Raw genomic sequence first — 20708 nt, 5'->3', positions numbered from 1 at the left:
CTCGCGAGGCTGTTCTTCCTTGTATTGTTCGTCATCATCAGCCCAAGAGGCAATCCACCATACCACACACTGGAGTAGGGTATTACACCACAACGGTGGCCCGAACCAGTATAAACCCTGTGTCTCTTGTGTTGTTCTTTCCATAGTTTAGATCTTAGCGAGGCGGAGGGGTGCAGGTAGGCAGGAGGCGAAATCTCCATGCGCATCCCAGTGTTCGAACCTCAAGGGTCTGCCGGAACCCGAAATCCGACATATTCTTCAAATTCACAACTACTCAACTAGCACAACTTTAATATCACCATCTACATATCTCAAAACAATTATCAAGCATCGAACTTCTCATAGTATTCAACACACTCATAAGAAAGTTTAATTATTAATCTTGCATACCAAGCATATTAGGATTTTAAGAAAATTACCATGCTATTTAAGACTCTCAAAATAATCTAAGTGAAGCATGAGAGATCAATAGTTTCTATAAACAAATCCACCACCGTGCTCTAAAAGATATAAGTGAAGCACTAGAGCAAAACTATATAACTCAAAAGATATAAGCGAAGCACATAGAATATTCTAACAAATTTCAAATCATGTATGGCTCTCTCAAAAGGTGTGTACAGAAAGGATGATTGTGGTAAAATAAAAAGTAAAGACTCAAATCATACAAGACGCTCCAAGCAAAACACATATCATGTGCCGAATAAAAATATAGCTCCAAGTAAAGTTACCGATAGAAGTAGATGAAAGAGGGAATGCCTTCCGGGGCATCCCCAAGCTTTGGCTTTTAGGTGTCCTTAGATTATCTTTGGGGGGGCATGGGCATCCCCAAGCTTAGTCTCTTGCCACTCCTTGTTCCATAATCCATAAAATCTTTACCCAAAACTTGAAAACTTCACAACACAAAACTTAAAGTAGAAAATCTCGTGAGCTCCGTTAGCGAAAGAAAACAAAAGACCACTTCAAGGTATTGTAATGAACTCATTTTTTATTTATATTGGTGTTATACCTACTGTATTCCAGCTTCTCTATGGTTTATAAACTATTTTACTAGCCATATATTCATCAAAATAAGCAAACAACACACGAAAAACAGAATTTGTTAAAAAACAGAACAGTCTGTAGTAATCTGTATCTAGCGCAAGATATGGAACCCCAAAATTTCTAAAATAAATTGCTGGACGAGATTAATTTATCTATTAATCATCTTCAAAAAGAATTAACTAAATATCGCTCTCCAAATAAAAATGACAGTAGTTCTCGTAAGCGCTAAAGTTTCTGTTTTTTACAGCAAGTGTAACAAGACTTTCCCCAAGTTTTCCCAACAGTTCTACTTGGCACCAACACTAATTAAACACAAAAAACACAACCAAAACAGAGGCTAGATAAATTATTTATTACTAAAAAGGAGCAAAAATCAAGGAATAAAAATAAAATTGGGTTGCCTCCCAACAAGTGCTATCGTTTAACGCCCCTAGCTAGGCATAACAAGCAAGGATAGATCTAGGTATTGCCATCTTTGGTATTAGGAAAGAAAAGAGCAAACTTGCTATCTATAGAATTAATCCTTCTATTTTTATAAAGCACATGGCTATTAATGGTAGAAGAAAGATTAAGTATGTTACGGAAATTTGTATCTAGACTAGCCTTTATCTCTTTAATAGATTTGTTTTGGTAAGAGAGCAAAAGAGATGTAGATTCAACTTTCTCATTCATGGGGTGCCCAAGAATAGTTTTCATTTTTTCATAAGTGTCTACGACATCCTCTTCAAGAAAACCTTCTTCAAATATAGAATCTAAGACGTTCTTAAAAGAAGAAGGAAGGGCAATATAAAAGCTTTTTAAGTAAACTTCAATTTGATATTGAGGAAGATAGCTGGCCCTAATTCTTAATAGTCTATACCAAGCATCCTTCAAAGATTCATCAAGTAAATAACGAAAAATTCCAGAATCATCTTCATCAAAATTATTAAGACTCTGATTGATAACTCCGGTAGGTTTTTCCATCGTATCCTTATTTATGAGTTTAACGAGAATAGAAGGGTTGTCCAAAGTACTAAAACTCTGGAGAGAACCCCCAACCCTTTTTGATTCAGACATGGCGGAAGAAAGACGAGCGAAAAAGAGAGGGAGGATATAGAGAGAAGGCGAATAAAACGGCAAGGGTGAAGTGGGGGAGAGTAAAACGAGAGCCAAATGGAAAATAATATAATGCGAGAGATAAGGGTATGTGATGGGTACTTGGTATGTTGACTTTTGCGTAGACCTCCCCGGCAACGGCGCCAGAAATCCTTCTTGCTACCTCTTGAGCATTGCGTTGGTTTTCCCCGAAGAGGAAGGGATGATGCAGCAAAGTAGCGTAAGTGTTTCCCTTGGTTTTTGAGAAACATGGTATCAATCCAGTAGGAGGCTACGCGCGAGTCCCTCGTACCTGCACAAAACAAATAAATCCTCGCAACCAATGCGAATAGGGGTTGTCAATCCCTACACGGCCACTTACGAGAGTGAAATCTGATAGATATGATAAGATAATATTTTTGGTTTTTTTGTGATAAATATGCAAAGTAAAATAAAGGCAAAGTAAAAAAGCAAAGGAAATAACTAAGTAGTAGGAGATCGATATGATAAAGATAGACCCGGGGGCCATAGGTTTCACTAGTGGCTTCTCTCGAGAGCATAAGTATTCTACGGTGGGTGAACAAATTACTGTTGAGCAATTGACAGAATTGAGCATAGTTATGAGAATATCTAGGTACGTTCATGTATATAGGCATCACGTCCGAGACAAGTAGACCGACTCCTGCTTGCATCTACTACTATTACTCCACTCATCAACCACTATCCAGCATGCATCTAGAGTATTAAGTTAATAAAAATAGAGTAACGCCTTAAGCAAGATGCAATGATGTAGATGGATAGACTCATGCAATATGATGAAAACCCCATCTTGTTATCCTCGATGGCAACAATACAATACGTGCCTTGCTGCCCCTACTGTCACTAGGAAAGGACACCGCAAGATTCAACCCAAAGCTAAGCACTTCTCCCATTGCAAGAAAGGTCAATCTAGTAGGCCAAACCAAACTGATAATTCGAAGAGACTTGCAAAGATAACCAATCATACATAAAAGAATTCAGAGAAGATTCAAATATTATTCATAGATAGACTTGATCATAAACCCACAATTCATCGGTCTCAACAAACACACTACAAAAAGAAGATTACATCAAATAGTTCTCCACAAGAGAGGGGGAGAACATTGTATTGAGATCCAAAAAGAGAGAAGAAGCCATCTAGCTAATAACTGTGGACCCGTAGGTCTGAGGTAAACTACTCACACTTCATCGGAGAGGCTATGGTGTTGATGTAGAAGCCCTCCGTGATCGATGCCCCCTCCGGCGGAGCTCCGGAACAGGCCCCAAGATGGGATCTCGTGGATACAGAAAGTTGCGGCGGTGGAATTAGGTTTTTGGCTTCGTATCTGATCGTTTGGGGGTACATAGGTATATATAGGAGGAAGGAGTACATCGGTGGAGCAAAAGGGGGCCCACGAGGGTGGAGGGCGTGCCTGGGGGGGTAGGCGCGCCCCCTACCTCGTGGCCTCCTCTCTTGTGTCTTGACGTAGGGTCCAAGTCTCCCGTGTCTTGTTTGTTGAGAAAATCACGTTCCCGAAGGTTTCATTCCGTTTGGACTCCGTTTGATATTCCTTTTCTTTGAAACCCTAAAATAGGCAAAAAACAGCAATTCTGGGCTGAGCCTCCGGTTAATAGGTTAGTCCCAAAAATAATATAAAAGTGGATAATAAAGCCCAATAATGTCCAAAACAGTAGATAATATAGCATGGAGCAGTCAAAAATTATAGATACATTGGAGACGTATCAATGGGCACTCCCCTTGGCAACTGCCAAGCTTGGGGGAGTGCCCCGGTATCGTATCACCATCACTTTTATCTTTACCGTTTTTCTTAGTTCGATACTTTGGGTCTAGTAGAATAAAGTTTTAGTATGATCTAGTTCTTTAGTTTTGCTTTATGATCCTTCTATGTAATCGAGTCCGCGAGCTATATATAATAAAGATTAGTGTTGAGTCAAGGGCTTGATTATTTTGCTATGATCTTGAGGGAAGAGAATAATAAAAAAGAAATAAAGAGATCATATGGATCTTATGGAGAGTAATGACTTCACATATAAAAAGTATGATGAATAAAAGTTGTTGAGAGTTGACAAACATAGTTTTGGTCATCGTTGCAATTAATAGGAAGTAATAAAGAAAGAGAGGATTTCACATATAAATATACTATCTTGGACATCTTTTATGATTGTGAGCACTCATTAAAATATGACATGCTAAAGAGTTGACGTTGGACAAGGAAGACAACGTAATGGGTTATGCTTTCATACATCTGAGATCAATTATATTATCATGGATCATCCAACATGTTGAGCTTGCCTTTCCCTCTCTTGCTAGCCAATTTCTTTTCACCAAGTAGAGATACTACTTGTGCTTCCAAATATCCTTAAACCCGGTTTGCCATGAGAGTCCACCATATCTACCTATGGATTGAGTAAGATCTTTCAAGTAAGTTGTCATCGTTGCAAGCAATAAGAATTGCTCTCTAAATATGTATGATTTATTAGTGCGGAGAAAATAAGCTTTATACGATCTTGTGATGTGGAAGAAATAAAAGCGACAGACTGCATAATAAAGGTACATATCGCAAGTGGAAATATAAAGTGACGTTCTTTTGCATTAAGATTTTGTGCATCCAACCATAAAAGCACATGACAACCTCTGCTTCCCTCTACGGAGGGCCTATCTTTTATTCTTGTCTTATACTACATGCAAGAGTCACGGTGATCTTCACCTTTCCTTTTTACATTTATTCCTTTGGCAAGCATAATGTGTTGGAAAGATCCTGATATATATGGCTAATTGGATGTGGGTTTTCATGAACTATTACTGTTGACATTACCCTTGAGGTAAAAAGTTGGGAGGCAAAACTATAAGCCCCTATCTTTCTTTGTGTCCGATTAAAACTTCATGACCATAAATATCACGTGAGTGTTAGCAATTATGAGAGACTAAATGATTGTTGAGTATGTGGAATTGCTGAGAAGCTCTTATATTGACTCTTCCCTATGTTACGATAAATTGCAATTGCTTCAATGACTGAGAGTATAGTTTGTTGGTTTTCAATGAAGTTTCTGATTCATACTTGAGTATGTGAATGAATTGTTACTTTAGCATAAGAGATCATATGACAATATATATATATATATATATATATATATATATATATATATATGTTGTTGTTCTAAGAATGATCATGATGCCCTCATGTCCGTATTTTATTTTTATCGACTCCTCTATCTCTAAACATGTGGACATATTTTCGATTTCGGATTTCGCTTGAGGACAAGCGAGGTCTAAGCTTGGGGGAGTTGATACGTCCATTTTGCATCATGCTTTTTATCGATATTTATTGCATTATGGGATGTTATTACACATTATGTCACAATACTTATGCCTATTCTCTCTTATTTTACAAGGTTTGCATGAAGAGGGGGAATGCCGGCAGCTGGAATTCTGGGCTGGAAAAGGAGCAAATATTAGAGACTTATTCTGCACATCTCCAAAAGTCCTGAAACTCCACAGGAATTATTTTCAAAATATATAAAAAATATTGGGCGAAGAAAGTACCAGAGGAGGGCCACCCACCGTCCACGAGGGTGGGGGCGCGCCCTACCCCCCTGGGCGTGCCCCCTGCCTCGTGGGCCCACTGGTGGCCCTCTGATGCCAATCTTTGGCTATATGGAGTCTTTCATCCAGGAAAAAATCATAAGCAAGCTCACGGGACGAAACTCCGCCGCCACGAGGCGGAACCTTGGCGGATCCAATCTAGGGCTCCGAAGGAGCTGTTCTACCGAGGAAACTTCCCTCCGGGAGGGGGAAATCATCACCATCGTCATCACCAACGATCCTCTCATTGGGAGGGGGTCAATCTCCATCAACATCTTCACCAGCACCATCTCCTCTCAAACCGTAGCTCATCTCTTGTATCCAATATTTGTATCCAAACCTCAGATTGGTACCTGTGGGTTGCTAGTAGTGTTGATTACTCCTTGTAGTTGATGCTAGTTGGTTTACTTGGTGGAAGATCATATGTTCAGATCCATTATGCATATTAATACCCCTCTGATTATGAACATGAATATGCTTTGTGACTAGTTACGTTTGTTCCTGGGGACATGGGAGAAGTCTTGCTATAAGTAGTCATGTGAATTTGGTATTCGTTCGATATTTTGATGAGATGTATGTTGTCATCCCTCTAGTGGTTCATGTGAACGTCGACTATATGACACTTCACCACTGTTTGGGCCTAGATGGAGGCATTGGGAAGTAATAAGTAGGTGATGGGTTGCTAGAGAGCTTAAACCCTAGTTTATGCGTTGCTTCATAAGGGGCTGATTTGGATCCATATGTTTCATGCTATGGTTAGGTTTACCTTAATACTTCTGTTGTAGTTGCGGATGCTTGCAATAGGGGTTCATCATAAGTGGAATGCTTGTCCAAGTAAGGGCAGTACCCAAGCACCGATCCACCCACAATAACAAATTATCAAAGTACCGAATGTGAATCATATGAACGTGATGAAAACTAGCTTCATGATAATTCCCAAGTGTCCTCGGGGGCACTTTACTTTATATAAAAGTTTGTCTAGGATTGTCCTTTGCTACAAAAAGGATTGGGCCATATTGTTGCACCTTATTTACTTTTACTATTTGTTACCCGTTACCAATTACCTTATCACAAACTATCTGTTACTGATAATTTCAGTGCTTGCATAAAATACTTGCTGAAAACCTCTTATCATTTCCTTCTACTCCTCGTTGGGTTCGACACTCTTACTTATCGAAAAGGCTATGATAGATCCCCTACACTTGTGGGTCATCAGATGCCTATCATATTAGGACTAAATTCATAACCAAAGCAAATTACCATGTTGTTCTAAAAGAATCACAAAATAATATAAATGAAGCATGAGAGTTTAACAATTTCTTCAAAATAAAACCACCACCATGCTCTAAGAAGATATAAGTGAAGCACTAGAGAAAATGACAAACTACTCCAAAAGATATAAGTGAAGATCAATGAGTAGTTGAATAATTATGTAACTATGTGAAGACTCTCTAACATTTAAGAATTTCAGATCTTGGTATTTTATTCAAACAGTAAGCAAAACAAAATAAAGTAAATGACGCTCCAAGCAAAACACATATCATGTGGTGAATAAAAATATAGCTCCAAGTAAAGTTACCGATGAACGAAGACGAAAGAGGGGATGCCATCCGGGGCATCCCCAAGCTTAGGCTCTTGGTTGTCCTTGAATGTTGCCTTGGGGTGCCTTGGGCATCCCCAAGCTTAGGCTATAGCCACTCCTTATTCCATAGTCCATCGAATCTTTACCCAAAACTTGAAAACTTCACAACACAAAACTCAACAGAAAATCTCATGAGCTCCGTTAGAATAAGAAAATAAATCACCACTTTTGGTACTGTTGTGAACTCATTCTAAATTCATATTGGTGTAATATATACTGTATTCCAACTTCCCTATGGTTCATACCGTCCTATACTACTCATAGATTCATCAAAATAAGCAAACAACACAACGAAAACAGAATCTGTCAAAAACAGAACAGTCTGTAGTAATCTGTATCATTCGAATACTTCTGTCACTCCCAAAATTATGAAATAAATTGGTGGACCTGAGGAATTTGTCTATTAATCATCTACAAAAAGAATCAACCTAATCGCACTCTCCAGTAAAAAAATGGCAGGAGAACCCGTGAGCGCCAAAGTTTTTGTTTTTTACAGCAAGATCGCAAAGACTTCACCCAAGTCTTCCCAAAGGTTCTACTTGGCACAAACACTAATTAAAACATAAAACCACATCTAAATAGAGGCTAGGTGGTTTATTTGTTACTAAATAGGAACAAAAAGCAAGGAACAAAAGTAAAATTAGGTTGCCTCCCAACAAGCGCTATCGTTTAACGCCCCTAGCTAGGCATGATGATTTCAATGATGCTCAAATAAAAGATAAGAATTGAAACATAAAGAGAGCATCATGAAGAATATGACTAGGACATTTAAGTCTAACCCACTTCCTATGCATAGGGATTTTGTGAGCAAACAACTTATGTGAACAAGAATCAACTTGCATAGGAAGGTAAAACAAGCATAGCTTCAAGATTTTCAACACATAGAGAGGAAACTTGATATTATTGCAATTCCTACAAGCATATAATCCTCCCTCATAATAATTTTTAGTAGCACCATGAGTTAATTCAACAATATAACCATCACATAAACCATTCTTTTCATGATCTACAAGTATGCAAAGTTGACACTCTTCCAAAATAGTGGGATTAACATTAACTAAAGTCATGACCTCTCCAAACCCACTTTCATAATTATCACAATAAGATTCAACACCCTCCAAAATAGTGGGATCTTTACTTCCTAAAGTTGACACTCTTCCAAACCCACTTTCATCAATATAATCATCATAAATATGAGGCATGCTATCATCAAAATAAATTTGCTCATCAAGACTTGGGGGATAAAAAATATCATCTTCATCAAACATAGCATCCCCAATCTTGTGGCTTTGCATATCATTAGCATCATGGATATTCAAAGAATTCATACTAACAACATTGCAATCATGCTCATCATATGAAGATTTAGTGCCAAAAATTTTAATACATTCTTCTTCTAGCATTTAGGCACAATTATCGGAATCCTTATTTTCATGAAAGATATTAAAAAAGATGAAGCATATGAGCTACCCTTAATTCCATTTTTTGTAGTTTACTTTTATAGACTAAACCAGTGATAAAATAAGAAACTAAAAGATTTGATTGCAAGATCTAAAGATATACCTTCAAGCGCTAACCTCCCCGGCAATGGCGCCAGAAAAGAGCTTGATGTCTACTACACAACCTTCTTTTTGTAGACGTTATTGGGCCTCCAAGTGCAGAGGTTTGTAGGACAGTAGCAAATTTCCCTCAAGTGGATGACCTAAGGTTTATCAATCCGTGGGAGGCATAGGACGAAGATGTTCTCTCTCAAACAACCCTGCAACCAAATAACAAAGAGTCTCTTGTGTCCCCAACACACCCAATATAATGGTAAATTGCATAGGTGCACTAGTTCGGCGAAGAGATGGTGATACAAGTGCAATATGGATGGTAGATAAAGGTTTTTGTAATCTGAAAATATAAAAACAGCAAGGTAACTAATGATAAAAGTGAGCACAAACAGTATTGCAATGCGTTGAAACAAGGCCTAGGGCTCATACTTTCACTAGTGCAAGTTCTCTCAACAATAATAACATAATTGGATCATATGACAATCCCTCAACATCCAACAAAGAGTCACTACAAAGTCACTAATAGCGGAGAACAAACGAAGAGAATATGGTAGGGTACAAAACCACCTCAAAGTTATTCTTTCTGATCGATCTATTCAAGAGTCTGTAGTAAAATAACACGAAGCTATCCTTTCCATTCGATCTATCCTAGAGTTCGTACTAGAATAACACCTTAAGACACAAATCAACCAAAACCCTAATGTCGCCTAGATACTCCAATGTCACCTCAAGTATCCGTGGGTATGATTATACGATATGCATCACACAATCTCAGATTCATGTATTCAACCAACACAAAGAACTTCAAAGAGTGCTCCAAAGTTTCTACCGGAGAGTCAAGACGAAAATGTGTGCCAATCCCTATGCATAAGTTCACGAGGTCACAGAACTTGCAAGTTGATCACCAAAGGATACATCAAGTGGATCACGTGATATCCCATTGTGACCACAGATAAGCACATGCAAGACATACATCAAGTGTTCTCAAATCCTTCAAGACTCAATCCGATAAGATAACTTCAAAGGGAAAACTCAATGCATTACAAGAGAGTAGAGGGGGAGAAACATCATAAGATCCAACTATAGTAGCAAAGCTTGCGATACATCAAGATCGTGCCAAATCAAGAACACGAGAGAGAGAGAGAGATCAAACACATAGCTACTGGTACATACCCTCAGCCCCGAGGGTGAACTACTCCCTCCTCATCATGGAGAGCGCCAGGATGATGAAGATGGCCACCGGAGAGGGATTCCCCCCTCCGGCAGGGTGCCAGAACAGGTCTAGATTGGTTTCCGGTGGCTATGGAGGCTTGCGGTGGCGGAACTCCCGGTCTAGGTTGCTTTCTGGAAGTTTGGGGTTATATAAGAGGTGTTGGAGTCGGGAACAGGTCAGGGAGGTCCCCGTGGCAGCCACGAGGTAGGGGGCGTGCCCAGGGGGTAGGGCGCGGCCCCCACCCTCGTGGTGGCCTCGGGACTCTTCTGGCCCATCTCCGGTACTCCGTGGGCTTCTTCTGGTCCAAAAATGATCTCCATGAAATTTCAGGTCAATTGGACTCCATTTGGTTTTCCTTTTCTGCGATACTCTAAAACAAGGAAAAAACAGAAACTGGCACTGGGCTCTAGGTTAATAGGTTAGTCCCAAAAATCATATAAAATAGCATATAAATGCATATAAAACATCCAAGGTTGACAATATAATAGCATGGAACAATAAAAAATTATAGATACGTTGGAGACGTATCAAGATGATCTAGAGAAATTATTATGAAAGTATAAAGAAAAATCTCTGAATGCTAGAATAAAATATGATCCTAAGTTTGCTACTTCACCTATCTTTATTGATGATAATGATTACGAATTCTCTGTCGACCCAGAGTTAATCACTTTGGTTGAATCTGTTCCTTTCCATGGTTTTGAAACTGAAACTATTGTTGCACATCTTACTAAGTAGAATGACATAGCCACCCTTTTTACTCATGATGAGAAGACTCGTTATTACTTTATTCTCAAATTATTTCCGTTCTCATTAAAGGGTGATGCTAAAGCTTGGTACAATACTCTTGCTCCTGGTTGTGTGCTTAGTCCCCAGGATATGATTTATTACTTCTCTGAAAAATATTTCCCTGCTCATAAGAAACAAGCTGCATTACAGGAAATATTTAACTTTGTGCAAATTAAAGAAGAGAGTCTCCCAGAAGCTTGGGGGAGGCTTTGCTAGTTACTTAATGCCTTGCCTGATCAGCTTATTAAGAAAAAAGAAATACTTGATATCTTCTATAATGGACTAACTGATGCTTCTAGGGATTTCCTAGATAGTTGTGTTGGTTGTATTTTCAGGGAATGAATAGTTGGGCAAGCTGAGGAATTATTGAATAACATATTGAAAAATTATGATGATTGGAATCTTCGTGAACCACCGCCTAAACCCACTCCAAAGAACAGGGGTATATTATATCTCAGTCCTGAAGATATGCAAGAGGCAAAGAAATCTATGAAGGAAAAAAGGTTTAAAAGCCGAGGATGTCAAAAATTTACCCCCTATTGAAGAAATACATGAGCTTAATACATCACCACTGTCTAAGGTGGTATAGGTAAATTCTCTAATGAAGTTTAATGATAATGACAATCCTCACAATATGCACCCTAGCCAATTCCTTTATGAGTTTGAAATTTACATTAGGAAACAAGATCACTTCAATGCAAATGTTATGAAACAATTGAAATACAATTCTGATATGACTGCTCGCTTGAGTGACTTGTTATTTAGAATCTCAAATGATGTTAGAGGTGTTGGAAAACATGCTTTTATGGTTCAAACTTAGTTAGAACAAGTTGCTAAATCTCAAAGAGAGTTGCTAGATGAAATGAATTACAAGATACATGACTTTGCTATTAGAGTTGCAACTAGAGGAGGTAAAATGACTCGAGAACCACTTTATCCTTAGGGATACCCAAAAACAATTGAACGGGATTCACAAAGGAACAACACCACTGCACCTAGTCCTTCAAAGAAGAAGAAGAAGAAGAAGAAGAAGAAAAATGGTAGGACTTTGCATGCCTCTAGTGAACCTGAAGTAGAAAAACATCCTAATAATGAAGTCTCTATCTCTGATGCTGAAACTCAACCTGGTAATGAACACTCACCTTCTGATAATGAAAAAGTTAATGATGAGGCTCATTGTCGGTGTCAAAACCGGCGGATCTCAGGTAGGGGGTCCCGAACTGTGCGTCTAGGCCGGATGGTAACAGGAGGCAGGGGACACGATGTTTTACCCAGGTTCGGGCCCTCTTGATGGAGGTAAAACCCTACGTCCTGCTTGATTAATATTGATGATATGGGTAGTACAAGAGTAGATCTACCATGATATCGGAGAGGCTAAACCCTAGAAGCTAGCCTATGGTATAATTGTATGTACATGATCTATCGACTAGCCTGGCCTCGGTTTATATAATGCACCAGAGGCCTAGGATAACAACAGCCCTAGCCGAATACACCGGTGGGGAGGAGTCCTTGTCTTGATCGCCAAGTCTTGTGGAATCTTCCTTGTATGCGACATTGTCCGAACTGGCCCATGAGTATACGGCCATGGGGGTCCTCGGCCCAATCTAACAGATCAGGAGATGACGTGGTGAGTACCCCCTAGTCCAGGACACCGTCAGTAGCCCCCTGAACCGGTCTTCAAGTTAGGGACGCTCCTCAATTCTTCTGAACCGTTCTTCATCTCCGGTAGTCGGTCTTGAAAATTGGTTCAACAAATCTTCTCATCTTCGATCTTGAGGACCGCCGAAATGCATTTGACGAGTTTACACGTCCGGTATCTGAGGAGCCCCTTTAAGTTTCCGGCCTTTATCAATGACTTCTTATTTTTATGCCACACCTCGGGTTTGAAGTTGTTCCCGGGCGGCAGCGTCCTCTTGCGTCCGAGCTCCAACGCCGGACTGCATTCAAGGTATCTTTTGCAGCCGAGTACCAACGCCGGACTGCTTCCCAGCTCTAACGCCGAAATGTATCCGAGCTCCAACGCCGGACTATGTATCTGAGCTCCAATGCCGGACTGTATCCGAGCTCCAACGCCGGACTTATGTATCCGAGGTGTCGTAAATCACCTTGGTTCAAAGAAGTTTGAAGGAGTTTAGCCGAGCTTAATCCCAAAAATGCCCTCTATGGAGCCAGCCACTAGAGCCCGAGCTTTATGCCGGACTGCTTCCGAGGTGGTGCACCACCCCGAATGTGGGCCGATTTTTGTCAGTATTTTTGATTGGTGCAATTTATTCTCTGCCGAGATATATAGACAGTAGCCCTCAAGGTGGGTATCAGTCTAAAACCCGAGATGCACATGAAGGATGACATAAGACCGCTGATCCCAGTAGCCGCTGAGACTCAGGTTGATTTGCAAAATCGGTCTGAGGATCCAGTCCTAGCTCGGCAGAATACTTCGGGACACAAAAAGTGGCATGCTCAGTCCTCGAGACTCAGGTTGGGTGTGGCCGACCAACCTGAGGATCAAAATCTCCTTGGAAACTATATTGCACATAAAATTTTCTGCATTGGACAGGCAATGCAGTAGCCCCCGAGACACTGGTCGGGTGGCAACACCAGATGAGGGGATCGATGTGCCCCTTCAATATTTGTAAATAATAAGCCCGAAGCCCAGTAGCCCCCGAGCCGTAATGCGGGCACGGGTGGCCGAATTAAGGATTGATATCCATAGTAAAATCACAAATTATGTGTAATGACTCTATGTATCCAAGTACTTTACATCATTTAATGCTCAGATCCGCATTGTACAAAACTTTGTTGACCGACCATCGGCTTCCACCTCCTCGGCCAGTAGCCGAGGAGTGTTTGTGTTACTTTATAAAGCCTTTATGAGGGCAAAGATTTACGACAAACAAGGCAATCTAGCCATACGGTTTTGTAAACAAAGGTATGCAGAGAGATATGTTATATTACTGTTTAACGGAAGAAATGTCTTCCAAAGAAAATAGTCCCGCTATCGGTTCCTTTCTTTGGGTTGTCATGCTAAGCATGATCATGAAACCTCAGCTCCAATGTAAGAGCAAAATATCGAGGATTTAGTTTGGGAGGCCAGTTAAACCCCCCGGTAGTGTCCAGCGACAGTCGAGGTCAAGGCGTAAACACTTCGGCCATTGTTATGAATGGCCCATCATTTAACACCGTCATCGGATCGCTGACTAGTTTACGCTTATTGTGACAGTCAGTTTTCGGCTTTCTCCACTGAGGTGCTTAACCATGTGAGCTGGAAGCACAATCACAGTGGTTCTCCCTTTGCACACCTAGCTAAACAAAGCGGAACGTAGGAGGCAAGCGCAGGAGCCGGGCAACCCAACTATTGACCAAAGACACAATTCGAAACCGATGCATATATAGCAATATCCAAGAATGTTTTTGCCGAATCTCTAAAGGTGTCCGGCGTTGCACTGCGAGACTTGTGCTGAAAACACACAAATAGTTTAAAAGTGCCATAAGCTTGGAAAACCAAAAAACGTCAGTAAAAACTTGACGTCTGAACAAGATCAAGTGTTCGGTGCCAATCCGAAAATTGGCCTTAGCAAAAGAAGTGCTTCTGTCGTGCTTTAACATGATACATCCTATATCAAGACTTCAAGCGGGTCAGCCTATGGCTTCAACCTCCTATCCCGAGGGCGGAGTACTTCTCACTAGGCCAGTTTAGCAAACTAAACTCTAGCGGCTTTGAGAGAGAAATTAGGCTCCCCGGCTAGTGACCACACGTTCGTGTCGAAAAAAGGAGTGATAGATAATAATAATAATAATAATAATAATAATAATAATAATAATAATAATAATAATAATAATAATAATAATAATAATAAAACTTTGCAACGACTAAGAAGAAGAACACTTATCATAAAATGGCTCGTATAAATTTGAGAGCCCCCAAGTGACTTGGGTAAAAGAATGATTGCATGTACCGAAGTACCTATATCATATCTATGTTCAACCGAACTTTAAACGCGTCTTAACCAACCGTCGGCTTCTCCCTCTTCGGTCAAGGACCAAAAAGTGTTATGTACTCCATCTGTCGAGAATATCGACGGCGTTTCCAATAACCAGGCAATCAGGCCATAAGGCTGTAACAGACAAAGCACACTCAGGGAACTTATGCTATATTACTGCGAAGTGTAAGAAGCATCTTCGAAGAAAATAGTACCCCCGCCTATACCTTTCTTCGGTGCTCATTATTATTATGAGACTTGTGCAATAGATATTTTTGTACTCATGAGTTCCGTTGTGTGCCGACCATCATTGAAACCTATAAGAGCGCTAGCTTTCGGCTTCACCCAGTCTGAGGTCCGGCTCGGATGACCCGATCGTGACAATCACAGAGGCGCTCCCTTTACTCCCTAGCCGAACAATCAGGAACGCAGGGGTAAACACAGGAGCGAGGCAACCCAGCTTGCAAATCGCTTAAGTCAATATGGTGCATATTGTGGCGTATTACACGAACAAGGAACGAAGCCGTACAAGTATAATCATATTCAAGAGGAAAAGCTTCATGAAGGAAGCCCCGAAATGAATTGGGTATTTGAATTTATGCGCACAAACAAAGTTTGGACAAGGAATTTTTTTACAAGCAACTTTTTTCCAAAAAAGTATAATACTTGGTCGAACCGAACACAAGTTAGAAATTAAAGCTTTGAGCATGAAAGCGACTTAGCTGGTTAATGTGTTCGGTATTGATGACGCGGTCCGAGCTTGATGCGGGACAAGGTTCCATCCCCCAAGCCGGTCCCGAGGTGGCAGAGCGGAGAGCTCGACATGCCGAAGTGGTGACATAGCACGGTCAATGCAAACCGGCAGAGTGACGCCGAAGTCCCCGGATCATTTTCCTGTGCACAAAAAATAGTGCATACCGGAGATAATAGTAATAATGATAATTAAAAAAATCGTTGCATAATAAGTAATTTATGCAAAGTGAGTAATAAAAGAAATATGGTCTGGTGCCGGAGTCAATGTCGATGTAGGGCGTCGGCGTGATGCGGTAAAGGCGTGGCAAAGCCTGAATTCACAGGTCGGTGCGAGCTCCGGATGTGGCGTTCGCCGGACTATGTACAGAAACTGACCGAACCACCATGCGACTGTCGTTAATGCGGCCACCATTTGATAGACCTGTGTACATATGATGGACAAACCAGAGTAATAATTCCTTGGGAAAAATGAACCCAAACAAGAAAAAAATACTGGGATTAATAGCACCTGGTTTATTTGTTGTAGCAATCCGAAGGAAGGTGATTCCCAAAATTGGGACTCGATCCGCACACCCATTGCCTGATGGGCGATAAAACGATGGCATGGCAATGCTGGCAAAGGTTGGCTCGCCGAGGCAAAGCCCTCGGTCCAGCTAACGTGACGGAGCTGGTCGGCTAGTGACGCCGAAGTGTCCGGAGTAGGTTGATGAAGAGATGGCGAAGCCCCCGGTCCAGCCGAGATGTCGAAGCCTCGATGTCAGCCGATGAGTCGAAGTAGGTCGGCGTGATGGATACTAGCTTGAAGAAGCAATAGTGCAGCCATGCCGATGCAGGTCGTGACGTGGTCGATGCCGGCTTGATGAAGCGACCGTGCGGCAATGAAGGTATGCCCGCTCCGTGTATTCCGTGGGGCGTCGATGTTGGTGATGATTTATCCTTCGTGATGCCGGACTCTTGTTCGGCTTGCCGAGATGATGATCTGAAGAAGTTGAGCTCGGCTCAACAAAGTGACGACGTGTCTAGCGCAGGTCGGCAGTCGTGGAGCAATATTGCCGGACTGGTTTGACACCAGCATGATGTTGAAGATCATGTTCAAAAGATCTTAAAGTTAGTGGGATGTGTTCGGGAACAAAACACAATACCCCATATAAAACTTCCTTCAAAAGGGATGTCCGAAATCCCGTTCATAAAAAAGACGAACTCGGGTCGGATTCGTTTTCGCGCAGAAAACAGATCCGTAAAGTGACGCACTAATCGGAAGGTTCTTAGAGTTTGGACGATCGGATCGAGCTGAAATTTTGAGAGGTGGTAGATATAGGAATTCCGCAGCAGATCAACGGTTGGATCTTTCAAAGGACGTCCGAGCTAGAAGCTGGACACCACGCCCTAAACTCATCCATATTCCCGTCCAGATTTGACAGGGCTCCGGTATATCGTGGATTGCCAGAGATACCTCCATCGGAACTCGACGAAATTTTCCAGGGTTGTTGTAGACTCAATTCCGCACAATTCCACCAAAGCGATCATTAAAAAGACACTTGAGGAGGCGGTGGCGGCAGACACAAGTTTGTTGTCCAGAAAAACAGCACGGTCGCTTGAGGGCAATGTTGACGTTGAGCCCCCGAGCTCCATGGATGATTCCTCCATGATCTTGATAGAGATCGGAGTTGATGTTTGATGAAGGCCCTCGTATGAACATGGTGATCCGAACACGGGGCGCGGTTCTTGGTCGAACCAAGGTGACCAGTCGAGCTGGTGACGAAGATGCCGAAGTCACAGTTGATCTGCAGGCGAGCCATCGATCCTTTTGTCGATCACACAGCGGAACTCTCAATGAAAGCACCAACATCGGTGTCAAAACCGGCGAATCTCGGGTAGGGTGTCCTGAACTATGCGTCTAGGCCAGATGGTAACAGGAGGCAGGGGACACGATGTTTTACCCAGGTTCAGGCCCTCTTGATGGAGGTAAAACCCTACGTCCTGCTTGATTAATATTGATGATATGGGTAGTACAAGAGTAGATTTACCACGAGATCGGAGAGGCTAAACCCTAGAAGCTAGCCTATGGTATAATTGTATGTACATGATCTATCGACTAGCCTGGCCTCGGTTTATATAATGCACCAGAGGCCTAGGATAACAAGAGTCCTAGCCGAATACGCCGGTGGGGAGGAGTCCTTGTCTTGATCGCCAAGTCTTGTGGAATCTTCCTTGTATGCGGCAGCTGTCCGAACTGGCCCATGAGTATACAGCCATGGGGGTCCTCGGCCCAATCTAACAGATCAGGAGATGATGTGGTGAGTACCCCTAGTCCAGGACACCGTCACTCATGAAGATAGTCAACCAAATAATGAAGAACCAGATAATGATGTTGAGATAGAATCACCACTTGATCTTGATAACCCACAACCTAAAAATAAAAGGTATGATAAAAAAGTCATTGTTGCTAGAAGACACGGTAAAGGAAGAGAACCGTGGGTTCAAAAACCTATGACGTTTCCACCTAAGTCAACTAAAAAGAAAGATGATGAAGAATTTAAACACTTTGCTGAAATGCCGAGGCCAGTCTTTTTGGGTACTCGCTTAACTGATATCCTTAAAATGCCTCCTTATGCAAAGTATGTGAAAGACATCATCACCAATAAGGGAAAAATACCGGAAGCTGAAATCTCCACCATGCTTGCTAATTATACTTTTAAGGATGGAGTACCTAAAAAACATGGAGATCCGGGGATACCAACTATACCTTGCTCTATCAAAAAGAATTATGTGAAAACTGCTTAATGTTTTTTAGGAGCTGGTGTTAGTGTTATGCCTTTCTCTTTATATAAAAGACTTGCTTTGAATAAGCTCACACCTACTGAAATATCATTGCAAATAGCTGACAAATCTACTGCCATACCTATCGGTATTTGTGAGGATGTGCCCATTGTTGTTGCTAATGTTACTATTTTGACTGACTTTGTTCTACTTGAGATGCCCGAGGACGACAACATGTCAACTATCCTTGGTAGACCCTTCTTGAATGCTGCAAGGGTTGTTATTGATTGCAATAAAAGCAAGGTCACTTTTCATATCAATGGTAATGAGCATACGGTGCACTTTCCGAAGAAACAATTCCAAGTGAATGGTATTAATGTTATTGAAGAATCTCCGACAATCACTATTGGAAGTTTTCAACTACCTCTACCTACTACCAAAAAGAATTATGAAATGCTTATTGTTGGGGACATTCATCTCCCCATTGAGGTAACTTAGTGATTTACGAAAATTCTTCGGTTTCATGCTAATCGAAAGTGGTTGTTAATAAGACTTGATCAACCTTATTAATGGATCATTTTTTAGAGGTATAAAGTTGATGAATTTAGTAAGCACTACCTTCTATCCCTACCTTTTGTTTTCTGTTTTTATTAGTTAAATAAAATAAAATGCCATGTTTTATCTGTTTTTTGAATTTCCCATGCAATAAAAAAATGACCCAAAAACAAAAATTCTCAGAATGCCCTGAAAATTTAATACGAATTTTTTATGAATATTTAATAATTTTTGATGCAAATAATATCAGAGGGAGGTGCACAAGGTGGGCACAACCAACCTGGGCGCGCCAGGACCCCCAGGCGTGCCCTGGTGGGTTGTGGTCCCCACATGGGCCCCCTCACTTATCTCTTCACACCACATCATCACCTACCTCCGGAAAAAATCCCCATTGCTCTCTCTCTCTCTCTCTCTCTCTCTCTCTCTCTCGTGTTCTTGCTCTCAAACCCGCGGATTTTGATCTTTTTGCTCGAACCTCTGTTTAAGAAACTATTTCGGGGGATTGTTGCTTGGTATGTGACTCCACCGTTTGTCTAATTAGTTTTTTGCTTTAGTAGTTTATATTTTCAATAATTAGCTACTCTTGGTGCTGCTGTAGATGAGCTTGCATGTTGAATTCTTAGAGTTCTAAGTAGTTTGAATGCTTGCTATGGCATCTATGTATGCCTATGAGTAGTTGCTATCAATCTTGCAAAGTTTTGTTGATAAATTTTTGTCACCCAAAAAATTTCAGAAAATTGTACGTGAACATGATGAACCTATTTGGAAGGAGTTCTTTGACGAGGAGATCCTCGGGGGCATCTTCTAGTGACAGCTCCGCTCGTCGGTCTTATGTTGAACCAAGTGAAAGTTCCATTCGAGATGCCGCCACCAAAACATGCATATGGCCATGCGATGATTATATGGTGCATGTGGGTATTAAGGGGGAATTTGAGCAATATATTCACAATGCCGGTCTCGGTCCGTATATTTTAGATAAGTGTGATCAACACCACACTCTCACTGAATCATTTGTCAAAGGATTTAAATTTCATCCACGTGAGTCTACGGTGTCATTTAAACTATATGAAAATCCATTCACCATACCACTAGAGAGATTTGCTCACCAGTTCAAACTCCCATTTTGGGGTTCGCTTGATGAACCAAAAAGAGCTGACTACCAATCATTCTTGACTAGTGTTTGCTACGGTGAGACGAGGGGAGTGACACAAGGTAGAATAAAGAGCATTCATTTTCCCGCAATTCAATACTTTGCTTTATTCAATGGGAAATGTATTGTAGGCAAACAACATTGTAGTATACTTTGTGCTCCAGACTTGAGCCTCATACGCACTGCTCTCACTGGTGATAGAAGTTATAATCTTGGGGCAATTTTTGCACGCAGGTTACACCACAATGCTAATAGTGGTTGTTTCTATGGTGGAATTTATGCCACGCGTTTAGCAAGAGAGCTAGGTGTTTCACCTTTGCCCTTTGACCCTATCCTACCCACGCAATATTTAGACTTTGATGCTATGAAAAATCATAAGATCCTTAAAGGAGATATCCATAATTTCACTTATAACTTGTTGTTTAACCAAGCATATGTTGTGCACACATATTTTCCTGCGCATGCTCTTTTTGATTATCATAGCAAGGCAAGATATTTCACCCTTGAGAGCGAGGCTCGAGCCCACAATGCTGCGGTCGAGGGGGCACGGTAGGCCGAGGCATCTGCACCAAGAGCCTC

The sequence above is a fragment of the Triticum aestivum genome, chromosome 1A (assembly GCF_018294505.1).
Source record: "Triticum aestivum cultivar Chinese Spring chromosome 1A, IWGSC CS RefSeq v2.1, whole genome shotgun sequence".
NCBI lineage: Eukaryota > Viridiplantae > Streptophyta > Magnoliopsida > Poales > Poaceae > Triticum > Triticum aestivum.
This window is presented reverse-complemented; position numbering follows the sequence as displayed.